Raw genomic sequence first — 23223 nt, 5'->3', positions numbered from 1 at the left:
GCTAAAACAATTCATATTTTGTACATAGCATCAGCAAAAGACGAAAGGAAATACTTGGGATTTTCCCCCATGTGACAATGGCAAAAGATTATTTATTCTTTCTAAAATTCAAGCCAAGTTTCTGATCTGGTGCTTTGACTAATGCATTACATTTTAAAAATATAGAAATATAATTTTGTATAGTTTAGTCACTGTGCAACTTTTATGTGCACCTATAAATTCTGACATATTTTTCTATGTATGAGAGCTATTGAGAACCACAATAAAAAACAGTGATTATTTTCTGCAGTGTCAAGTAGATTCACATGTCCACGTTATTTCTAATCTGTGAAGTTTCACAGATGCTTTGATTGATTTGAGAGGAAGCATCTGTATTTTAATTTGCTAGAATTGACACCATGCTGACCTACATTGCACATCTTCCACTTTTACCACAGAGCAATGTAGAATTGGGAATCCATATTACACAGGAAACATTTGCTCTCCTGTCAGCAGTGCTGTTCTGGTACTCACTGCAACACTCATTAGAGCTAGCTGGGAATTTTATGAAAAACGTATTTTGTCAGAAAGTATCAATTCCTTTGGAAGGTTTCTTAAACAGAGGACAGAATTAAGGACAGTTTCCAGTGCTAGATGCATTTTTTCCTGGATCAATAAATAGTTATGTGTACAGCACAATCTTTAGTGCTGTTGGCTACTCTGGCATTACTCTTTCCCTCTTCCTTTCTCTCTGCTCTTCTGAGGCGAGAGCTCCTTTCAATCCCTTCATTTTTTGGTAAGGTCTTGTTTCTGTTTCACGGAAAAAACAAATCCAAAACATCAAAAATTTTCTTTTCTCGCCAGTTTTCACACCCTGCACAACCCATTCCAACTAAGCTAATTTCTAGTTAACACACAAGCTGCCACTTGACTACTTAAAATATCTGAAAACCAGTACTGAATAGATTCACATATGATTTACTCACCCTGCTCGACCTCCTGAATTATCTGTTTAACTAATAATACTCAGCAACTCTATTTCCTGCCTTGCATTTAATATGAGAAATAGTTTTGATAAAATGTTTTAAATTATGGTATGAACAGTCATGTGCCATTATGCAAGTCAAGTCATGCACGGTATTCCTGAAGTTGTCTATTACTTACTCTATACAGCACAAATTTAAAATTAAAACATATGTCTAAATCAGAGAGACTTTATTTTGTTCCCTGATCTTGCACAACAAAAGTCATTTTTGCAGAGGGGAAGCACAAGACCTATGCACTTCTAAGGGAACACTTTAACATTCTTTAGGAAGTTGAAGTGATCAGTAGGCCCTTCTGTAACACTATGAAAGAGTTGTGCCCATAATGTTACTGAATCACTCTGGGAATATGAGCACAATGACATTTTGATAATAGAATATAATTATATTGCTTTGTACCATAAGAGAAAAATAGAACTAGCCTTCATAATTGCCTGTGTGTCTGTCTGTCTTCCTTTTTGCAGCATTTAAGCTATTCATAAAGTTTAGGTTGAAATCTATCTAGGACAGTCGAAAAATTCTGCTTGACAAAATAATATGGGATTTTTTTTTTTTTAAAAGCTTTCAGAAAGAAAATAAAGACATGACATGGTAGCATCCCCAGCAGGACATACTAATTACAAATGTATTACAAATAAACCTTAAAACAAAAGTTACCATTGATTTTTTAGGGTCTTGGAAGTATACTTTCCATTAATCAGCAACTAAAAATACCTTAAGACACCCTATATTACTGCCACATATATCATCCTTAACCTGAAGAAGGTTGCTATTTTTCTGGCAACAGGGTAATTAAGTCTTCTTTCTCAAATAGATTGAACGTCTTCACTGGATCAACATTGCAATAAGTCTTCAGAAACAAAGGGCTCAAAGATGCATCAAATAAATTCATTGTGTCATTGAAAAATGTCTGTTAAGTTGTATGAAGCTTTGAAAACAATGAAAAAACAAGCATGGCTAGTCAATGGCTTGCCAAACCAAATGTCCAGTCCTTTATTATAAATTCTCTTTGAAAATAACCTTGTTTAAAACTTTTTTTAGGTTGTGACCTATAGGCACTGCCCTTTACCTATAGAGGAATGAAAATGTTCAGAAGAATCTACTGTACCGTTTGTATGCATGTTGATTTGTTACTCCCCCTATATTACAAACTTATCCAAATAAGATCATAATATCTAAAGTGTATTAGTTGTTTTCCAAACTCAGACAGCAACTGAACCAATCTTATGCCAAAGAACGTTACCTAAAAAGACAACAGCAGATGGAAAGAAAGAAAAGAGAAAATCAGGAAATAGACTGAAAATAAGTGTTGATAGATAAATGTAGTTGCAAATTTTTTGGTATGAATATATTCAGAAATCTTAAAACATCAAGCTCCATCCTATTCATCTCACTACTGTCTACTTTCATTGTCAGTCCTGTGTTCTTCTTTCCAAAGACTCTATATTAGACCTCATTCTCTCTATGTAAATTTAGCAAATAAATTTTATCAAACAAGTAAATTATTTAATCAACTCATTCATCAGATACATTGTGGAAGAAGGTAATATTGTGGGAAGTATTACATGCAAAGCCGGTATTCCATTAAAAGCTCACTGTTCAGAGCTACGTGCAAGCCAGTAATTGTGAAACCGATACAGAGAACACCAGCAAATAATTGATAAATATCTTGTCCAGTGAAGGTACAAAGACATCCGTTCATGAACATTGCCTCTCCTATTGTCCAGTGCTCAAAAATTATGAGTCAAAGCTCAAAAAATTCTGATTAGCATAAAACTGTTAGCAGATATTATGTTTTAGAATAAATTAGCATAGACAATCCTATACTAAGGGGAAATAGAGCGACAGGAAAGGAAATAGGAAGGGGAAAGAATTGGGAAGGGAAGGTAAAGGAAAGGAGGGGAAGAGGATTAAGAGCGAGTCATAACTTAAATTTCCTCCCACAAGCAAAAGGATAGAAATGTACTTCTATTTCCTAAGATTCATAAACACTCAAAATTTCAAGCAATGAGTCCATAATAACAACTCCAGCAAAATATATGATAAGAGAAGACTATAACACAGCTATTATTTGAGGCCCTTTAACATACTTTTTTTTTTTTTCTGCTTTACAAAAATGCCATATGATAGACACTTTTCCCCATTTTTTCAGAAAAATTACAAAGGGTAAAAACTTGGCTGAGGACAAGATCTCAGACTTTTCATTTTCCTTTGCAGACAAGTATGCATTTAGGTTACACTGTTCATTTGAGGGCAGACAAGACTGTAAGAAGATTATTACAGTAAGACAAGTTGGATGCTATTTCTTATGCATTTTACAGTATTATTGGCATATTATTATCAGTTTATCTGGGAAATCTAGCAACTGAAACTATCAACAGATGGAGAGAGACAGAGAATAAATTAAAAGAGAAAAGGCATTGTAAAGACGGAGAATTCAAGGTTAGGCATGACACTAGACAGAAGATTTAAGGTTATTTTAGGCGTAAATAGGAAAAAAACAGTTTACAATAAAACTAGTGGACACAAAAGTCCTTCAGACTCCCAGGACAGGTAAGTAACTGAGACTTCAGCTTGGGACAAGATCTGTGCCTCCAGGAGGGGCAGGAAACCCGGACCGCAGAGCCTGGAAGGGAGCTGTAGTGCGATCCAGCTGTGCCCACAGCGTGCAGGCTGTGGAACAAAGAGCCAGAGGTGCCCTGCAGTTTGGCCGGGACCTCAGGCTGCTGATTGATTACTACACAAATGAAAAGACAAGATACAATCAAGAAAGACAGATGGACATAAGCCATAAGTCTTCACATAACTTTTTCAAGTAATTGTCTCAAGTTCAGTTTGTAAATCTGTAAATTTTGCTGAACAGACATCAGTAAGAAAGAAATAAAAACTTGGTTGGCTTACAGATGTTACCTTTAGTAAGGCTTTAAAGAATCAGCCAATGTTTTGCAGTCAAAACATTTGATGCCTCACTCTGTGAAACAATAAAGAAAAACCATTGAGTTAATCTCAACAGATCTTTTAAGTAAATTTTAATAAAAGAGGGATTATTAATACTTGCTCTTGCTCTGCTAAATATATTAAAGGTTGAATTTCTCTCCCCAGCATCCTCATTTACAGTTTGTTCAGTTCTGCTGGGAAGTTCCATGAAAGTGACTGACATTTTCTTTCATTGATGCTGGATTACTATTACAGCAGCAAAAGATATTGTCCCAGTCATGAGGGAAGAAAGATGCACCAGGCATAGTTTAATTAGGCCATAGCTTTACTGACTCATGGGAAGCACTGAGCAATAACTTGAGCCACACAAGCCATCCTTTCTCCCTTCATCCTGTTCTCCTGTTAGAACACAAAGGCATCCATTCTGCTGCAGGTGAAACTCTACGCCAGCCAGTTGGAAGTCAAACACTGCACAAGCGGTTTGCCTCTCTACTGTCAGAGCTCCAAACTGTTTCCCAGCCTTTGTGGTAGACACCTTTTTTTGCAGCCTAACTTCAGCTTTCAAGGAATTACAGAGGAGTAACTGATGAACGCTGCTATTTTAAAAATTACTACTACTGACCAACTGAGAGGAAGGTGTAAAACCCTTCTCTAAAGATGCCACACTCTTCTCACAGGCAATGAACCAAACGTTACCGTGCATTTCAACAAGGTAGCTGTCAAAATACCTACAGCAGGCCCAGAACACCCAACTCTACCCTTGAAGAGGGATCTAGGGGTAGGTATTACCAATTATCTGAAGGCAGTTCATGTTTGTGGGACAGGACACATACTCCCAGAGTAGGAGCCAGTTTCATATCCAGACCCTGGATGTTCAGGTAATGACACCAGACCCTCCTGTCACTTCCGTTCAATTCTTATAAAACGATATTTTCCCCTCAGCACAAGGAGTCACTCTATTTTTCTAGTGTCATTATGGAGAAGGATACTGACACACCCCTAAATTTCTGAAGAATACCTTGTTATTTCCGTTTTAAAATAAATCAGAAAATCTCACTGCAGGGGCCGTACATACGCAGAACAGAAATACAGATGTATTGACAGACACAATTATGTTAGTATAGCTATCACTGGTTTCCTTAGCTCTCAGAAATTTGTCTCTAAACTAAATGTAAATCAAAGAATAAGCAAATAAATTTGTCATAGTAACTCATAACTCATCTTTGGTTTAGCCTCATCTACTGCTTACCCAAGAAGGACAGATAGGTGCAGAAAACTCTGATGTCAAAGAAGTAGGAGAGCTAATCAACGAGTGAAGAGCAGTCTCACCATGGTCTCCAATTATTGTATGGGCTCTACAGATAATCTATATTATCTGTATATAATAGATAATCTATATATGTATTATCTACAGATAATCTATATTATCTGCATATAATAGATAATCTATATATCTGTGTATCTATATTTTGCATATTAGACCCAATATGCAAAAATATTTTCTTTGTAGACTCTTCTAATTTACCTTTCCTTTGTTGAATTCTACTGTAAGATTAATTATGTGATAATTAAAATACTGGAAGTCGCATCATGCATAACAGAACTTCCTAAAGTTATGTTGAAATGCTCCCCATCCTTGGGATCACTGAAATTCATGAAGTTGAATTATTTTCTCTGCTCTGAAAGCAAAGGGAATCTATTATTTATTAATTAGACACATGGCATTTCAAAAGCCACAGCCAAAATAGTTATTATCTATCCTATTTTCATATAAAATTTCCTTATGAGGTTTATTCAATACAACTTGAATTCACTTTAATTAGACATTCTATCTTATCTATTAATGACATTTGAAAATGAGAGTTTGAAAGGAATCACATCACTAACCAGATTATTTTTCCAGATTAAATGTATTATATTTTTCATAAGAATGAAACTAGATTAAAAGCAGATATTAATTGTAATAGCATGATAGTATTAAAATCTGAAGTTCTGTTTGGAACAACAAAATAAAGCCTACTGGTACAGTCTCCAATTAGAGCAGGAAAAATATAATTATATCAACAGTAGTTTTTTAATAGCACTACAATATATAAAATTTCAAAAAGGTATATAATCCATAATGTCAATTGTTAAAATGAAAAGATATAATTTCAGTAATTTTATTATTATTTTTCAAAAGGTTAACTATTCCCATAGAAGAAAATATCTTACAAACAATTGATATTGCTCACTGTGTGCAGACCATAAACATGCAAATCAAAGCATGAACAATTTTTTAGACAAAATTTGATGGGCCAGTTCTAAGCTGACAGAGATAGTATAGCCACCTCTGGATACCCACACCTGAATGTGGCAGGTTTTAATGTACTCAGATATCTGTTAACAAAGAAATAAACAAAACCTTATTATTTCATAGATGAAGCATCTATTTCATATATAAGTATATACGTCCCCTTTAAAATCTGAAACAAGCCAGGTTATTGTCTCTATGACAGGATCAATGGAAAAGTATTTTTTTAATGAAAGGTGACCTCTATTGCAATTCCAGCACAGCTTTATCTGAGATACAAATCAGGTGAAAAAATGACCAAAGTGGCTCACAGATGATGGGAACAAAGATTTGAGGATTATTCCACCATTCATGTGAAGCATGAAAGCTACACTGACCACTCAGACAATTCACACTCCTGTTACTCAGGATTTTAAAGTGTTCTGTGATAGATTTTCAGTTCTACTACCAACCTGAGCAGGAATTCAACTTAGAAACATAACCATTCAACAGCTCAACTTGTGCATTAAAAAATACTTCTCTCTTAAGTTTCTCATCTTCCCATCAGCCAAAAAACAAAACAAAACAAAACAAAAAAAGGTGGTGAGGGAGCTGTCAAAGCTTAGACGAAAACTAACCGGTTTCAAAAAATATTAAGCTGATGTTCACTAAATACATCTATGCCAACTTGCCCAGTAATTATCACACAAAGTTTCTGTTTGGTAAGCAGTGGATGTACAATGTTGGCATCTACTGCTCTTCTTTTATGCATATAATTATGCTTCCCACCTCTGCAAAGAAACATATAAGGAAGAAAAATACCATAAGCTGACAACTAATTTTATTTATAGTGTTATCTCAGATGTAGCTTTCAAGAAAAGGTGGAATGTTAATTATATTTACATGTTCCAGAATACTTGTATTTTTTTAATTTATAGTGTGTAGGTATTTTTGGGTTTATAGTGGGTAGAGTTTTATAACAGCATTTTTAAACAGTGGGAGCTGCAAAGATGAAAATGCAGGGTTTTGAAAGGAAGAGCCAGCCTACTTTCCAGTGGGGAAGCACAAACTGTATCTAGCAGATGCCAAATGCAACAATTTTAGCTAAAATTCTCATTTAAGGGAGCATCAGTTCCACAGTAGATTGTTTCCATGAACATTTGTTATTCGAGTAATTTATTTTTGCATATGTGATTATTAGAAAACAGAAAAAAGGAAATGTCTTCAGTCTTGATTAAAATCACAAGCATTAACACAAAACCTTGGACAGCAGAGAAAGATTCTGAAATTTTTGTCTTTTGGCTTACTGATGCTCTGAATCTTAGAGAACAGTTTAATATTTACACAATGAGGTCCAGAATACTGCATGTACTGCATTTCCTCACATATGAAGATGTCCTTTCTGAGTGAGTTTGGATTCTCCCTTTATTGAGGGACAGGCTTTAGCAACATCTTTTTCATCAGTTTAGAGCTTAAATCCTGGCTGCAAAGAAAATCTGAGGTGTATAAATGATAAGCCAAATTTCAAACATTTTACTTAGGAAGCCCTTCAGGCACATAGTCTCATCTTTGAGAATAACTAAAACAGACAGACCTGTCTTTACTTGTAACAGACAAATAGTCAAGCTTCTAAATAGGTGCAACTGTAATTAAACAAGACAAAAACACACTAATTTTCATCAATAATAAAACAAAAAGTACAAACTCCCTAATTATGAAGTGTTGCTATTACTTGTTTTATGAATCCCATATAAACAAGAGACTTAATCTAGATCAGTTCTTCACTGTCCAAGATGTGAAAGAAGCAAATGTGACACGTAATTTGGACAAAAGCTTTAGAATGAAACTCAGTTTGACTCTACACAATGACTCACATACGTGGCAGCTCCATTTCTGTGTTTGCAAAGTGGTGGCACTGCACACTGCAACTGATTTTGCCTACCCTTGGGAAGTCAGCTTCCCCGAAGCACTGAAGAATGGGCTAGTTTGTGATAAGCCACTGAGTAGAGGGGATCTTCTCAGTCCACAGTGAAGTTAGGTCTCCCTTTAGGGCCACAAACCATCAGTGAAATGCCCAGCTGAATTACCTGAGAACTGGCTTTGTCAGCATTGACCACATGGGGAATTCTGACCATTAAAGCTAATGTTCCTACTGCAGCCTGAACTTTCAGTTCTTACTGCTTCAGACACCTTTCTGATGTAAGGAAAATGTCTACAGTTATCAGGATCAACACAACAATTTGACATGTCTCAGAGAAAGTACCCTAACTTGGACAACTGGGTAGACCTAAGTCATTGTAGAAAGTCATTCCAGTTTGTTCAATTTGACTTTGTCTATGGATGAAGAGTGAAAGGCAAAAGTTCTGGCATTTCTTGTCATACTTCTACTCCCACTAACTGTTATATTTTTTTGGCTTTCATTAACATTTCTTGATTAGGAAACACCTGACCACTATTTTAATTTTAACAAAAAAGACAAAGTAATGCTGAAAGGGAAGAGGGGTATCATACAGAAAAGAAAGAAGTAATGAAATGCTGTATTGAGTCTTCACCAGCGAGAAGTCATCCTCAAGAACAAACATGTTTTGGTAGCCGAATCAAAAACAAACTCTTAGTGCATCTGAGGTAGCACTGCTTTAAAACATATTTTTTCAATCATATTTTCATCAACTCAGCTGAACCTTTAGTACTGACATACAAGTGGATAACTCATCCTCCTTTCTAAAGGGTCACAAACATTTAGTCAAACTCATTGCATTTCCTGGCACATGCACATAGTCACTCCCTGTCACCTTGCTACATGGAATAGTTAAATCAAGTATACATTTGCTTTCAATATTGCCATTTAAAACTGTAGCAATGGTAAAATCCATGCAACCACATCTGAGCTGGCTGGTGATCATTTTCACTTGGTGAAAAGGGAAGGCCAGTATTTATTTATTCAGAATGGAGGTTACTCCATTAACTTAAGTGCCAAAGGGACTATGCTTGTTCTTGCTGTCCCGTTCCGAAGCCCAGCTGAGCAGGAGGATTTACTGCATGCGTATTACGACCAAGAACTGTTCTGGGAGTTCACCTACACCCACTGTACTTACTAGCAACAAGCTTGTTTGCAGTAAGTGGGATATTTAAATGACATGCTCAAAAGAGCAAGTGTACCTGCTCTGCTTGAGCTCAGGCAGGAGTTTAAAATGGGTTCCTCCACTTTTTCCCCATCTGGAGAAGTCAAGCATAATTTTACAGAGAATGAAAATCCACCTATAGAAACTACATGGCTAACTAAAAGGATACAGTTTTCCAATACAGTCCATTGTTTGGCTCAAAAATTCTACGCAAGATATATAGTTCATTATCTAAATGTGAGTAATTAATTTTTATTAAAAAAAAAAAAAAAAATTGTTGCTTGAAAGCACAATTTCCAGTTGAACTACTACTAAAAATTAGTAGTCTGCTGTACAGGCCATCAACTATATGTAAAATTTCAAGACATTCAGAAGGAAATTCTAGAAAGAAAAAGAAACAAAAAGACAATCCTTCTCTCTAAACTGGAGAGGTATGGATTTGATGGGTGGACTGTCCGGTGGGTGAGGAGTTGGCTGGATGGTGGCATCCAGAGGGTAGTGGTCAACAGCTCAATGTCCAGATGGAGATCGGTGACGACTGGCGTCCCACAGGGGTCCGTATTGGGACCAGTACTGTTTAATACCTTCATCAATGACATAGACAGTGGGATCGAGTGCACCCTCAGCAAGTTTGCAGATGACACCAAGCTGAGTGGAGCGGTTGACACGCCAGAGGGACAGGATGCCATCCAGAGGGACCTGGACAAGCTCGAGAAGTGGGCCCATGTGAAACTCATGAGGTTTAACAAGGCCAAGGGCAAGGTCCTGCACCTGGGTCAGGGCAACCCCCACTATCAATACAGGCTGGGGGATGAAGGGCTTGAGGGCAGCCCTGCCGAGAAGGACTTGGAGGTACTGGGGGATGAAAAGCTGGACATGAGCCAGCAACAGGCACTCGCAGCCCAGAAGGCCAACCGTATCCTGGGCTGCATCAAAAGAAGCGTGGCCAGCAGGTCGAGGGAGGTGATTCTGCCCCTCTACTCTGCCCTGGTGAGACCCCACCTGGAGTACTGTGTCCAGCTCTGGAGCCCTCAGCAGAAGAAAGACATGGACCTGTTGGAGCGGGTCCAGAAGAGGGCCATGAAAATGATCAGGGGGATGGAACACCTCTCCTATGAGGAAAGGCTGAGAGAGTTGGGGTTGTTCAGCCTGGAGAAGAGAAGGCTTCGGGGACACCTTATTGCAGCCTATCAGTACTTAAAGGGGCTTATAAAAAAGATGGCGGCAGACTGTTTATCAGGGCCTGTTGCGACAGGACAAGGGGGAATGGCTTTAAACTAAAGGGGGGTAGATTTAGACTAGATAGAAGGAAGAAATTTTTTACGCTGAGGGTGGTGAAACACTGGCACAGGTTGCCCAGAGAGGTGGTGGATGCCCCATCCCTGGAAACATTCAAGGTCAGGTTGGACGGGGCTGTGAGCAACCTGATCTAGTTGAAGATGTCCCTGCCCACGGCAGGGGGGTTGGACTAGATGACCTTTAGAGGTCCCTTCCAACCCAAACTGTTCTATGATTCTATGATTCTATGACAGTATTTGAAAGGGAACAGCAGAACATATAAGACACAGTGAAACAGCAGGAAATGAGGACATTCAAAGACAACTTCTATTTCTTTTGACAAATTCAAATTTACGTGTATGGCAGCCTGCTAGCCTGTCAACAACAGGCTCCACAGGATAAGCTGTGAGTGTGGCACCACTGTTACTTGAGGCTGCAGTACCCCTGCTCTCTGTGACTGCCATTCCCTTACTGCAGGACAGACCAGTCTACTTCTCCTTATTTCACAAGCATTCTACTTTTTACACTACATCACACTACAGTGATGAGGTCAATTTTCAGATTTTATGAATGGCCAGAAGCATGTTATAGTTGGGTTTCACATAACCCGATGATATATGCCCATGACTCTAGCACTCTTTAAAACCTCCATTTTTATTCCCCCATATTGGTACCAATACTGTGATCCAGTATACTCAAGAGGTGGGGAAGAAGAAAAAAAAAAGGAAATAAGAAGTTTTATGTGTTTCTTCTGTTTATATACAGATTTTTTTTTTTTTCTCTTGGAGTGCTCCTACTGTGAATAATGTAATTTATGCAGGTAACATATTATATAGTTTTCTTACATTGAAAACAATGTAAATTTTCTATTTTTTTTCTCACTGTCCACAACTCATCAAACCACACATAATTCTTCATATGACAAATGAAATGGTAACTGCTCACAATATTAGAAGACATTTTGACTAGATACTAAATTGATATTTTTATCAATATTACAGTTCTGCACATTATTGTATGCAAAAACATTTAACATATTCGTTATGTTTAACATAATAAGTTGCTGTGTTTTGGCTACCAGCATGTAGCATGCATATGTACCTCAAATCACCACAATAATGATGGTAACTTAGTGAAAATGACTGGCATATGCTGCTTTTGTAATGTCTGGCAATAAATGACCCGGATTCCAAAGGAATTTATGTTATCAGCTTGCATTTGTGAATCTGGATCCCTGTTTATAATTAATAAAAATAACAATATGAGTTGAATCTCTCTTTAAAACCAATAATTAAAAATTTACCGTAGCACAGTGAATAAGAAAGAAATAATAAGAGACTTTGGTTTACATTTTAGTTGCATTTTTGTGTTAAGTAATACCCTATGAATGGCTTCAGAACTCTGTGCATCTTTTTGTTAGATTATACCACATATTGTGCCCATCATTTAACTCCTTTAAAAAAATATATATTTTGTGCTGATAATGTAGGGTTTAATTCTAATCTCAATTGTTTGCTTGGCACTCTCATAAAAATTATACAGTGAAGATAGTAGCATCCAGTCTGAAACTATACGAAGGAAACAGTTTACCAACAACCAGTCTATAAATACGTAACAGCAGCCTGAAGGCAGCGGAATAAACCAGCATCCAAGAGGTACCACTCATCTGAACAAGCTAGAACAGATTGGTTCTCACATATGAAAAGAGGAAATAATCCTTTGGACCATGGAAAACCATATATAAACACCAGAGATATGTAACGGAGCTTGGGGAAGATGGTTTTGGCTTCCTGACTCGAAGTGCTGTTGAGCCCAGCCAGCTCAGTTTCAGAGACTAAAATCTGCTGCCATCAGGGCTAACAATGCAGCATGAAACTCATAGTATCTGTCATGGAGGCTCACGAAATCAAATTAGGCAGGTGATAAATTAAAAAATAAATTTTATTTTAATCAAAATTGTTTAAGAGAAAACTAACTATAAATGAGGAGTCAACACGCCAACAACATCAGTAAACCACAGGTTCAGGATGGTGTACAAGGAATTAATACTGCACAGGCAGCTTTAGAAATGAGGATCCAAAATGTGCACACTCACTCACCTATAAGATGGGGGCTCTCAACCTCGAGGAGTTTCCTTGGGTGGCATCCTGACACAAGGGCAGAGTCCCCAACTGCAGACCCGCTGCTCTGAGGAGGACCGACTCAACTTGCCCTCTTGCGGGGCTCCATTTATACCCTAGTCAAATCTGACCTGTGGTCAGTTCCGACTGGCTGAGGGCCTTGACTTCCTTACCCCTCGCCTGAGGTGTATATGTGACCATACTCACTGCCCCAAGGTGTGTACGTGATGGTCAGCGCTTGCCACCTTAAAGGTGTGAAAGTAAGGGTGCGAAAAGTGAGGACGCAGCAGTCTTAATGCCCTCAGACTTTGTCAGGGAGGCTGGGCCCCCGGGCTGCCACAGTATCATATACCTAAGGCTTGACCAACACAGCTGATCAGTGCTTGATTCTTAACCTATTGATTGCCTAGTAGTTGAGAACAAATAAATGCTTTCTGAAATTTTGAAAATTGCCTGGTGTCTTGGTCCCCCAGAACACTCCTCTTACAGGGGTCCACAAATCCAACAACAATTGCAATGCATTAGTGTCATGGATTTCCCAATGAACAGAAATAACCAGTAACAGCTGCAGAAAGTCCAGAAGGCAAAGAAGTAAAAGAAGACAGTCTATTGGAGTTCCATGTATGCACTGCAGATCTTACCATCTTCCAAAATTAGCATCAATTTCTGAAACGGAGAATAGAGTATTCCCAAAGACATCCCTGAATGCATAAATCAAGGGAGTGTAAGAGAAAAGACATGGGACAATTCTATTTTTCCTTTCAACAGTTTAGTCCAACAATCTACTGAAAGGAGTCTGTGCTTTGACATGAAGGTGTCTGAGGGAAAAAAAAAAAAAGTAGTTGCATCTTTTTTAGAAGAATTCTGGGCAACATCACCTACTGCAGATGGCACTACCCTGCCACTGCAGGCTGGCTGCAACCAGTGTCCCCAACATTGATACCAACATTTTGAGTCATGGAAGTCCCCAAAACTTAATTGCCCTGGGTACACAAAGAGGCACCTCTGTAGCATGGGCACCCTCTTTGGCTTGCCTGGGTAAGGTTTCCAATGTCCGGACCTGAACAGCCTGCAAGGCCACACAGAATTTCTGCTAGGATTAATGCAAAAGGGGACATTATGTCTGACTCAGCACACTCTCTGCAGAATTACTGGGCCTTCAGGAAGTAGCTATGCAAATGTCAGCACAATACATGGACCGTGTATGGACATGATGTATGTAAAATTGAGAGAAAGCAGGTTACACAATGCATGGGTTTATACAGTTCATGAAGTTTAACCTGAACTGCTGCTATGCATGTTAATCAGATATTCAGTCTCCAATCAACATCAGCAATAATTAGAAAGTGTTATTTACTGTAGAGTGTAAGCTTGCTTGGGCAACTGCCTGATATTAATTATTCTTTGAATGCTGGAATTTAAACCAAAAAATGTAAAAAATGTATGAGTAGAATGATAGAATCATAGAATCATTAAGGTTGGAAAAGACCTCTAAGATCATCGAGTCCAACCATCAACCCAACACCACCATGCCCACTAAACCATGTCCCTACGTGCCTCATCTACACGTCTTTTAAATACCTCCAGGGATGGGGACTCAACCACTTCCCCGGGCAGCCTGTTCCAATGTTTCACCACTCTTTCAGGAAAGACATTTTTCCTCACGTCCAATCTAAACCTCCCCTGGCGCAACTTGAGGCCATTTCCTCTCGTCCTATCGCTTGTTACTTGGGAGAAGAGACCGACACCCACCTCGCTACAACCTCCTTTCAGGTAGTTGTAGAGCACGATAAGGTCTCCCCTCAGCCTCCTCTTCTCCAGGCTAAACAACCCCAGTTCCCTCAGCCGCTCCTCATCAGACTTGTTCTCCAGATCCCTCACCAGCCTCGTTGCCCTTCTCTGGACACGCTCCAGCACCTCAACGTCCTTCTTGTAGTGAGGGGCCCAAAACTGAACACAGTATTCAAGGTGCGGCCTCACCAGTGCCGAGTACAGGGGCACGATCACTTCCCTAATGTAATGCCGGTTTTGTTTAGTGTCACACAGTGTTAAATCAATGAGGACTATAATGAGCCTTTATTCAGAGATACTTACAAAATAAACAACTGTGTTGCTGGAGTTCATTACTGCTTCCCAAATTTGCTGTTACCCTCAATCATAGGAAACTTTTTATACAAGTAATGGGAAATTTAGCTATTTTTCTCCTACTAAATGATTTAAGCCCCAAAGAACAACAGATTTTGTGATCTGGGGACAAATGTCACCTTCAGATTTTCACTCTTCCTGTAATGGAAACAAATTTTGTGCAGATTCTGAAGTATTTACAGCAGTTTTAACAATTTTGTTGAGCATTGTGGTGCTTCCAATTTAAAGCTCTTCTGTATGGGGACAGACTTTTTAATAGGGCCTGTAGCAATGGGGGGTAATGGTTTTAAACTAAATGAGGGTAGATTCAGACTAGATAGAAGGAAGAGATTTTTTACGCTGAGGGTGGTGAAACACTGGCACAGGTTGCCCAGAGAGGTGGTGGATGCCCCATCCCTGGAAACATTCAAGGTCAGGTTGGACGGGGCTCTGAGCAACCTGATCTGGTTGAAGATGTCCCTGCCCATGGCAGGGGGGTTGGACTAGATGACCTTTAGAGGTCCCTTCCAACCCAAACCGTTCTGTGATTCTCTGATTCTATACCACTGGAACAACCCGATCGCAAGTCTCATCCTAGACAGAGTTCTGCTATGAGAGTCCAGGATGAAACCTTCAGCAGGCTACACAGTCTGAAAATAGTTCGAAATCCCACAAATACGCTTTTGTTATCCTACCAAGTTGACAAATGGGAGAAATGGGGACAAAGCTCACTGAGTCTCAAACATCCTCACTTCACTGAAATTTCATGTGCTGTAGGTCTAAATAAATTTTGTGAAAACCTGAACAGAAATATTTAAAATAGACTTCATACTCAGTATTTTTCAGTTCTACTCAAAACAATATAAATTTGTGTAACAACAAATCAGAATTAATTTCTAGAATGCATAAAAATTATCTTAAATGCAATAATTAAAAGAGAAAAATGAGATGATATAAAGAATTTTTCAGCAGAAACATGACTGTTTCCTGTTTTAAAATCATGTTTATGTGCTTTTAATTAGCTCAAATGAATGTACAATAAATTGAAAAGATCTCAGTAATTAAGTATGCATTTTAAAATTTAAGAGCTGTTTTGACTAATAGCTTGCTATTCATTCAAACATCTGCTCTCTATCCTGTTTCTTCGTTCACTGACATTTTAGAAAAAATGTGCCTTGAGAGCTCCAGTAGAAAGTAACTTATTTTGAGTTGACTGCAAATCATTTAAAACACGTACATTTAAATGCATGGGAACCAAACCTTTTGCAATAATCTACCTTATGTTAATTAAGTCCTCCTTAAAAGGACTATAACATTTATGATCAAAGCTCACAATTTTCAAGAAGGAATGGTCCATATGTGCTGCCTTGGCTAAACAATAATGGTGGATATACTTCTACCTGGATGGCTATGAGAGTATATAGTGCTCCAAACTCTTAGATTAACTTTCTCTACACAGCTAAGTATAATCTCAAGACCTCTTTAATGTCCATGTGGTTTCATATCCATGTAGAATGCATCCTAAGTCTCATTTCACTGAAAGTGGAAAGTGGGTAACTTAGCACCGTAAAAGAACAAAATTACTGTTCTGTAACACAGCATGTAAATCTTGTGCCATAGGTTAAGATAGTAACTGTGTTTAAACTAGTGTCTTGGGGAGTAAGGGACATGTCAGGAATGTGAAGGTCAGATGCAGCTCATGCAAAAGTGACCATAAGTTCCTGAGAAAAGTGAACAGGACAAATAAAACAACTACAGTGCTGGTCTTGAGGAACACAAATTTAGTCTTGTTCAGGGATTCCTGGAGATACTCAAGACTCGAGTGGACAAGGCACTAAGCACCCTGATCTAATTTGACCCTGTACTGAGCTCCGGAGGTCCCTTCTAACTGCAACTATTCCATGATTCTATGATCTTGCTCCTTTTTTGACAGAATTATTTTAAGTCAGTGCTGCATGCTGCCTATAAAATAAATCAGCTTGCTAACTCCCACTTGGTGGGAACACATTTCTTGGAGCAAGACAGTTAATGCATTATACAGCAAAGAATTTTTTAAATAAAAATTATATTAAAGTTCCAGTTTCACCTGAATAATTGTTACAAGCCCAGATCTTGGGGCTGGAATATTTCAGATTTATGATGATAGGAGTAAGCCAAAGGTCTTCCTACATGCTAAATGTCAGTCTACAAATAACCTTCATAATTTTACATGGATAAATAATTGATATGGCCATACTTAAGTAAGTTAGCAGGAGAAAACAATTATTCTAGGGCTGTTCTCGAATAGGCAATTAATAAAGTAGGGCTAAGAGGGGAGAATAAACATGCCTGAGTACTCCTAAGACAATTCTAAACGTAAAGAGATGTATGAGAGACCCTCTGGTTTCACATTCTATGTAAGAACTATTCCAACAAACTCAAAATACAAATCCTATTTAGTACCAGAACTAGTTTTAAAATATTTTTTATATTATTCCTCTTATATGTGTGGCATTAGTCTGCCTCCAAGCTACAAACCAGTGAATTAAATTCATGAATAATTAAAACAGATTTCTATTTTGTCATAAATCAAATCACTCTGTTGTGGGTAGACCACACTTTGCACCAAATTACCTCTAATAACAGCAGAATCCCACACACAAAGAAAGGCAACTGGCAGGGACAGATGCACATATCACTCTGCCAGATTATGGACTTCAAAGTGAGATACAAAGACTGAACCAGCAGAACAAGGAGCTGGTCAGTCACCCTCCTGCAAGAGAAAAGGCAAGTAGTTCAGGGCTGCAGTATTTTTAAAACATCTGTGCAGTCATAAGTGATGTCATGAGTGAACAGTGTTTAATTGCACATTGCATCATCCACTAAAAGAAGCTGGGGAGGCCTGGGATGAAGCTAGCACATGGCAGCTACAGCACAAACAGAAGGACATGTTTCTTCACCCAGGAGTTAGCAAAGCTGTGGAACCCTTTGCCAACAGAAGGCTGCAGATGCTAAAGCTGACCTGAATTTAAGGAGTTACTAAGCAAGTTCACAGAAGAGAAATTCATTAAAGGTTATTAAGCCCCAAAAACCATTGGTGGATCAGAAAGTCCTTGAGTTGCAACTGTTGGAGACTATAAGGTTATGAGAAAAAACAAAACATGATATGTTTGCTCTACTGATATATTTTTCCTTAATCTTCTGCTTTTGGACACTGCTGGAGACAGGATACTCAGCTCAATGACCTTTGTTTTTACCATAGGGCTTTTCTGTATTTGTAAAGGACTTTTCTATATTTGTAAACTAAACCTGCAGCTGTCTGTAGTTTTTAGCTATGGGGCCTGACCTGGTTTTGGCATGACATACCTTACTTCCATGTCCTCAAATTGCCCTCTAGGACTTCACATTTAGGGACTACATGCAGTTTTTTCAATACGTGTATTCCAGGGCCCCAGCAAAATCCATCTTGAATACTGCATTCACTTTGACAAACATCTACCCTGTCAGAACTTCTAACATTATCACATTTTTTTCTAATTTATCAACAGCTTGTCCAAGCAAAGAAGTTGAAAAAAAATTTCTTATTTTGAGGTTTTTAAACATCAGTAGTTTTCAAATAGGCAACCAACTGAAAATAAAGATTCACTGCTAAATCTCCAATAACGTACCACACTACCTCATTTTAACATTCTACAGTTATTTTGCCTAATGGAGCCAAAATTTCTAAACGTATGTGATTTAAGAGCACAGTCCTTCTTTAAAAAAATAAAAATCATAAGCTTAGCTTACTAAATGTGAAACTGTGTAACAAGAAAATGACATCTTGGAATCTCAGTATTCCCAAATCTGTAATGCTAAACTCTCAGAAATTATAAATATGAACATTCCCATAATCGTTTTAAAATGTTTTTCTGTCCAGTAAACTACTGTGCCAACCTCCTTCTTGATGGCAGGATCTTAAAACTTGAGGTATTAAATAGCTGAAAATTATAAACAGAGAAAACCTTAGGTTGCCTATGCAATCTCTCCCATCCTGAAATTGCCTCAAATATGGTATCTGAATATCTGTTCTATTCAGTAATCATTCAGAGAGAAGGAGGCTATGAAAGAGGTTTGTTTCATTCACTGTATGAGTTCTAACAAATTAGCATTATCTATTGTGAGGCTTTGAAGAATATAACTATAAATTCCAACTGTCTGTGCCAACGCTTCTTGAAGACAAACTTCCTCACAGCTACTAATTGGCAATATCAAAGTGCTTCTGAAGAAAGCAAACTCACCACTTTTACACAAAAGCACTCTCATCCTCAAGAAACCACCTACATATCAGTGCTCATCAATCAGTGGAAAAGAAATATATAGCCTGCCAGCATTTTAATTTCTTAAAAAAGAGCCCACCAACATTCAACAGCCAAACAAAAAAGTGGAAGAAAAGAAGGAACCAAAGACAGTTTTAATTGTTTGGAAAATACTACAATTGAGGAAGATCTCTTCGGAGCAGTGTGATACCTTTCTCACAGATCAATCCACTAGCTCTGTAAGGAGAGTTTACTCACAGGTATGGTGCTACAACTTCATATTACAGGTGTTTAATCACCCTTTATTAGTATTAGCTTTTGCTAGTATTCCTCTCGCATCTAAAGACTTCAGTCAAACACTACAACCATATTTTACTATCCTCAGAACATGTGCACAAGAAGTAATGATCATTGTCCTGAAGAGCCCAAAATCTAATTTCAAATAACATGCGAGTTTCCCACTGGCTTGCTTGCTTCGATGAAAGCGTGTTCCTGAAGGCCAAGTTTTGGCTTTATGTTCTTGTCAGCACTGAGAAATCTGTTTGCAACTAAGAGGCATACTGTGACGATGATGATTGCAAGACAGATGCATCAAGGATCCTATCTCAATAACTGCAGGAAATCAGGATGTTTTCTCTTGGATAGGAACTTGCTCCAGTTTTAAGTCCCAAGCTTGTATAAAAAATCTGTATGAGTCACTTTTTAAGTCAATCTGTAGCAATATCTTTACAGTATTACATTCAGATCTGAAGATAACAATACAGTCTCACCCATCTTCCTCCCATATTTTCTATGGAAACTCACATAACATGTAAAAGTTTCAACCCTGCAAAACATGTTACACTTGTTTAACCACACAATTTCCTATAGAGGAAAAGCTGTACTTGCCTTTAGAATCAGACACTCTAATGAATGTTATTTTCCTGCTTGGTAGGCAAAATAATGTCAAGTTTTTATACTAGTTTCAGTACTAAGCGCTTATCATAAGCTTCCATTTTGTCTCTACATTACTTCTGTCTAAAGTCCTCTCTGATATATTCTGCATCCCACAGCTACTTCATCATGCCCTAACAATGTAATAGAAATTTGAGTTCACTACACAGACATATTAGATGTGGTTCACTTTCCTCCTTTTTTGTTTCAGCATTTTGTTTTATGAGTCTTTTGCTTGGTTTTTTTGACTGAAAAGTGGGTCCATACTATTTTTATGGGATACCAATGATTAACAGAGGTACAAACTACAGCCTGAAATGTTATTTTTGGTCTGAACTTTTTTTTTTCCCAAATGTTTGGTAACTTCCTAGTAATGCTACAAAGAGAGGACAATATTGTCCCATTCATCAGTTTACTGAGAGTAGATTCAAAAAGCAATGATAGATTAAATAAAAATTCAAAATGCCCAAGAATTCCACAGATGTTTCTTTACCTTAAATTCACATTTTTATGGTTAGACATTAAAATGCAGATAATACCTGTTTATGTCTTATACTACAGCATTAAGACCCACCAGGGTGTATTTTGGCAGAAAGTAAGTCTACACCTCAGATGCACTGAAAGCCTTCTTGGGTCATCAACATCTGCAGTGTGCATTAAAGGACTACTAAAACACATTCCAGACAGTCCTAATAGCATTAAAATATATCTACTTACAGGGAAAGTAGGTGAAACACACACAAAACTACACTCCTATAACTACAGCCAATTCTCATATCACTTGAAACTAGCATACTATCTTTTCAGGTCAAGTTCCATTTTATAAAGGGAAAGTGAAACCTACCCTTCTCCCTACACAGTGTTCTTCTGAAGGTAACACCCAATTCACTCTCACAATTTTTGCTTCAAGATCATGATGGCCATATAACCTTTATCTGTAAATTATATACCAAAGTCTTTATATGGCTGGGCATCTTAATATCATTTCTATGTACCTAATAGAGCTGAGAGTCTAAAAGCTACATGTGTGGTTCCCCAGCAAAGGACTATGAGGATAAAATGGGAATGCAGCTGAGTTGTAGAGTCCCCACCTGCTGGGGATTTAAATGATTCAAAAGCCCTACACTAATGTCCTCTTCCACCAGATACCTGCCATAGCCTGGTCCCTGGAGCCAGACTTGAGATGCCTAAGCACTTTGGCAGCTCAAACTCATAATCTGGCAGCCCTGTTTTAGACAGCAGAATACAGAATGAAAAAATAAAAAAATACCAGTGGATCTGCAGATAAAAGAAAAGCATTTTGGGGTTACCATGAAAAGTGGGAAGGGAGAGAGATGTGTATAAATAAACAAAATGGTTGCATGCTGTAGCATTTTAAAATCCTTGGAAATTGAGTATTGCAAGGGCTTTTAAAATGAAGAGTGTTTCTGGATCATTTCCTTCCAATATTTGTTGAAATTTTTCAGAGAGAAAAAAAATTAATGCTCTGAATATTGTTTCTTCCTCTGTTCTCATCCATGACAGCAGTTTATGAAGCAAATATCGATTATATGAATACTCTGCTTCCCAGTAATTCAAAATGCTTTAAAATTCCTTCTGTGCAAAACCTGGAGTAACTAGACCTTTACATTCAGGCCTTAAAATACTCAGCAAACTGAAATGATGAATATTTTTGATGAGGTGAGGAGAAGGCATTTTCCCTATTGTCTGGCTGAATCATATACTGTTCATGATGGTGACAAAGTTTCTTAGAAAAATATCTTAAGAATATCCTTCAGCCCTCTCCTATATACTGCAGTTCTTGTCAGATTGGCCTGTTTTAAACATCTTAACCTAAAAAGCTAACTGAACAGTAAACATTTACCAAGACAGTTTGTAGGCTTGTCTTATTTTTTTTAAAAGAGAGAATAAAGTGATAAAAGTCAGTTGATCAAGAAATGATACAGAACACAACAGCCTGTTCTTTATAAGTACAAGGTGGTGGGGGTGTTGATAAGTAGTACAGAGTCTGCAGCAGGTACAGAGTATTTGTGTCAGTCTGAAGGATCTGGGTTTTTTTTTTTTCCTTAACCTGCACAGTTGTTGTCCCCTCCCCCACTAGACAAGTTCCAGTAACAACAAAATTTTTGAGAATGGAAAGAAAAACAGTTCTGGCTCGTTACTCAGCATGTCATGGCCTAGTGAACAAACCCAAGAGATGTGAGAAGAGAAGGCTTCACGAAACAGTCTTTGGCTTTTTTTAGTTAAAGCCCTTTAATATTTCATTAAAAATACTACAGTGTGGTTTACACACATACACGTGAGGTAGTTTTTTGAGTGGGTTTTTTTGCCATATACAACATTAAACCCACTCACTTGAAACCCACCGTGACACTATCAGGCAAACTTCACATCTTTCAAAGGTCAAGTCAGTCAGTATAATATAGCTAGCTGTAGATCAATCGTTCCCTAATTATGATACAATCTAGAGTGCAAAAAATTTAGCTGAAGTATGGTGAAAACATTTATTTTGAAGTCTTTTGTTTCCTAGGTTTAAATATGGCCTTCTGTGTTGGATTTCTTTTTATAGGGAAGTAGGAAAAGCTGTTTGAAGGGTTTAAGCTTAGTCAATACAAATTCATGTGCCTCTGAGGTATTCAGATTGGACTGTGTCAGTGCTTAGTATTTTAAAGGTCCTTAATGAAGCAAAGACTCTGGAAACTGCTTTTGCAAAACTATGTAGCCTGGATACAAGGACTCAGCTTTGTTAATTCAAATGTTAGAGTTCTTTCATATTTTAATGGGCAAATCTCAATGGAAACATTTCCAAAACAATGGAATCAAAAGGATTTATTTTAATAAGACACGTCATTGGTATTGGTAGAGGTCATCGATAATCAGCAAGCAAGCACACCACTGACACTATTTTCAGGGATTGCAGTAATAGTATAACTCAAAAAACTGTGCTGGAAACACATCGGAGCCTCAGGAAAAATCCTTACTGAACACACTGTGATACTGAATATGAGTTCAGGATAAAAAGATTTAGATGAAAACTTCTGGGAAGCCAATGAAAGATCTGTCAGCAAAAGGACCTTGCACTGCTTCATGACACAGATGTGAAGGCCCTTCCCCTAGAAGATCCCAGGCAATTGCATC

General features: G+C 37.8%; 1 protein-coding gene across 11 annotated transcripts in view; it reads right to left on the bottom strand.

Moving 5' to 3' along the window:
• DMD (dystrophin) overlaps positions 1-23223 on the bottom strand; it is a 1394632-nt gene that overhangs the window by 978008 nt on the left and 393401 nt on the right. The window lies entirely within an intron of this gene.

Source organism: Aptenodytes patagonicus, chromosome 1 (assembly GCF_965638725.1).
Source record: "Aptenodytes patagonicus chromosome 1, bAptPat1.pri.cur, whole genome shotgun sequence".
In the NCBI taxonomy this organism is placed as follows: domain Eukaryota; kingdom Metazoa; phylum Chordata; class Aves; order Sphenisciformes; family Spheniscidae; genus Aptenodytes; species Aptenodytes patagonicus.
This window is presented reverse-complemented; position numbering and strand designations above follow the sequence as displayed.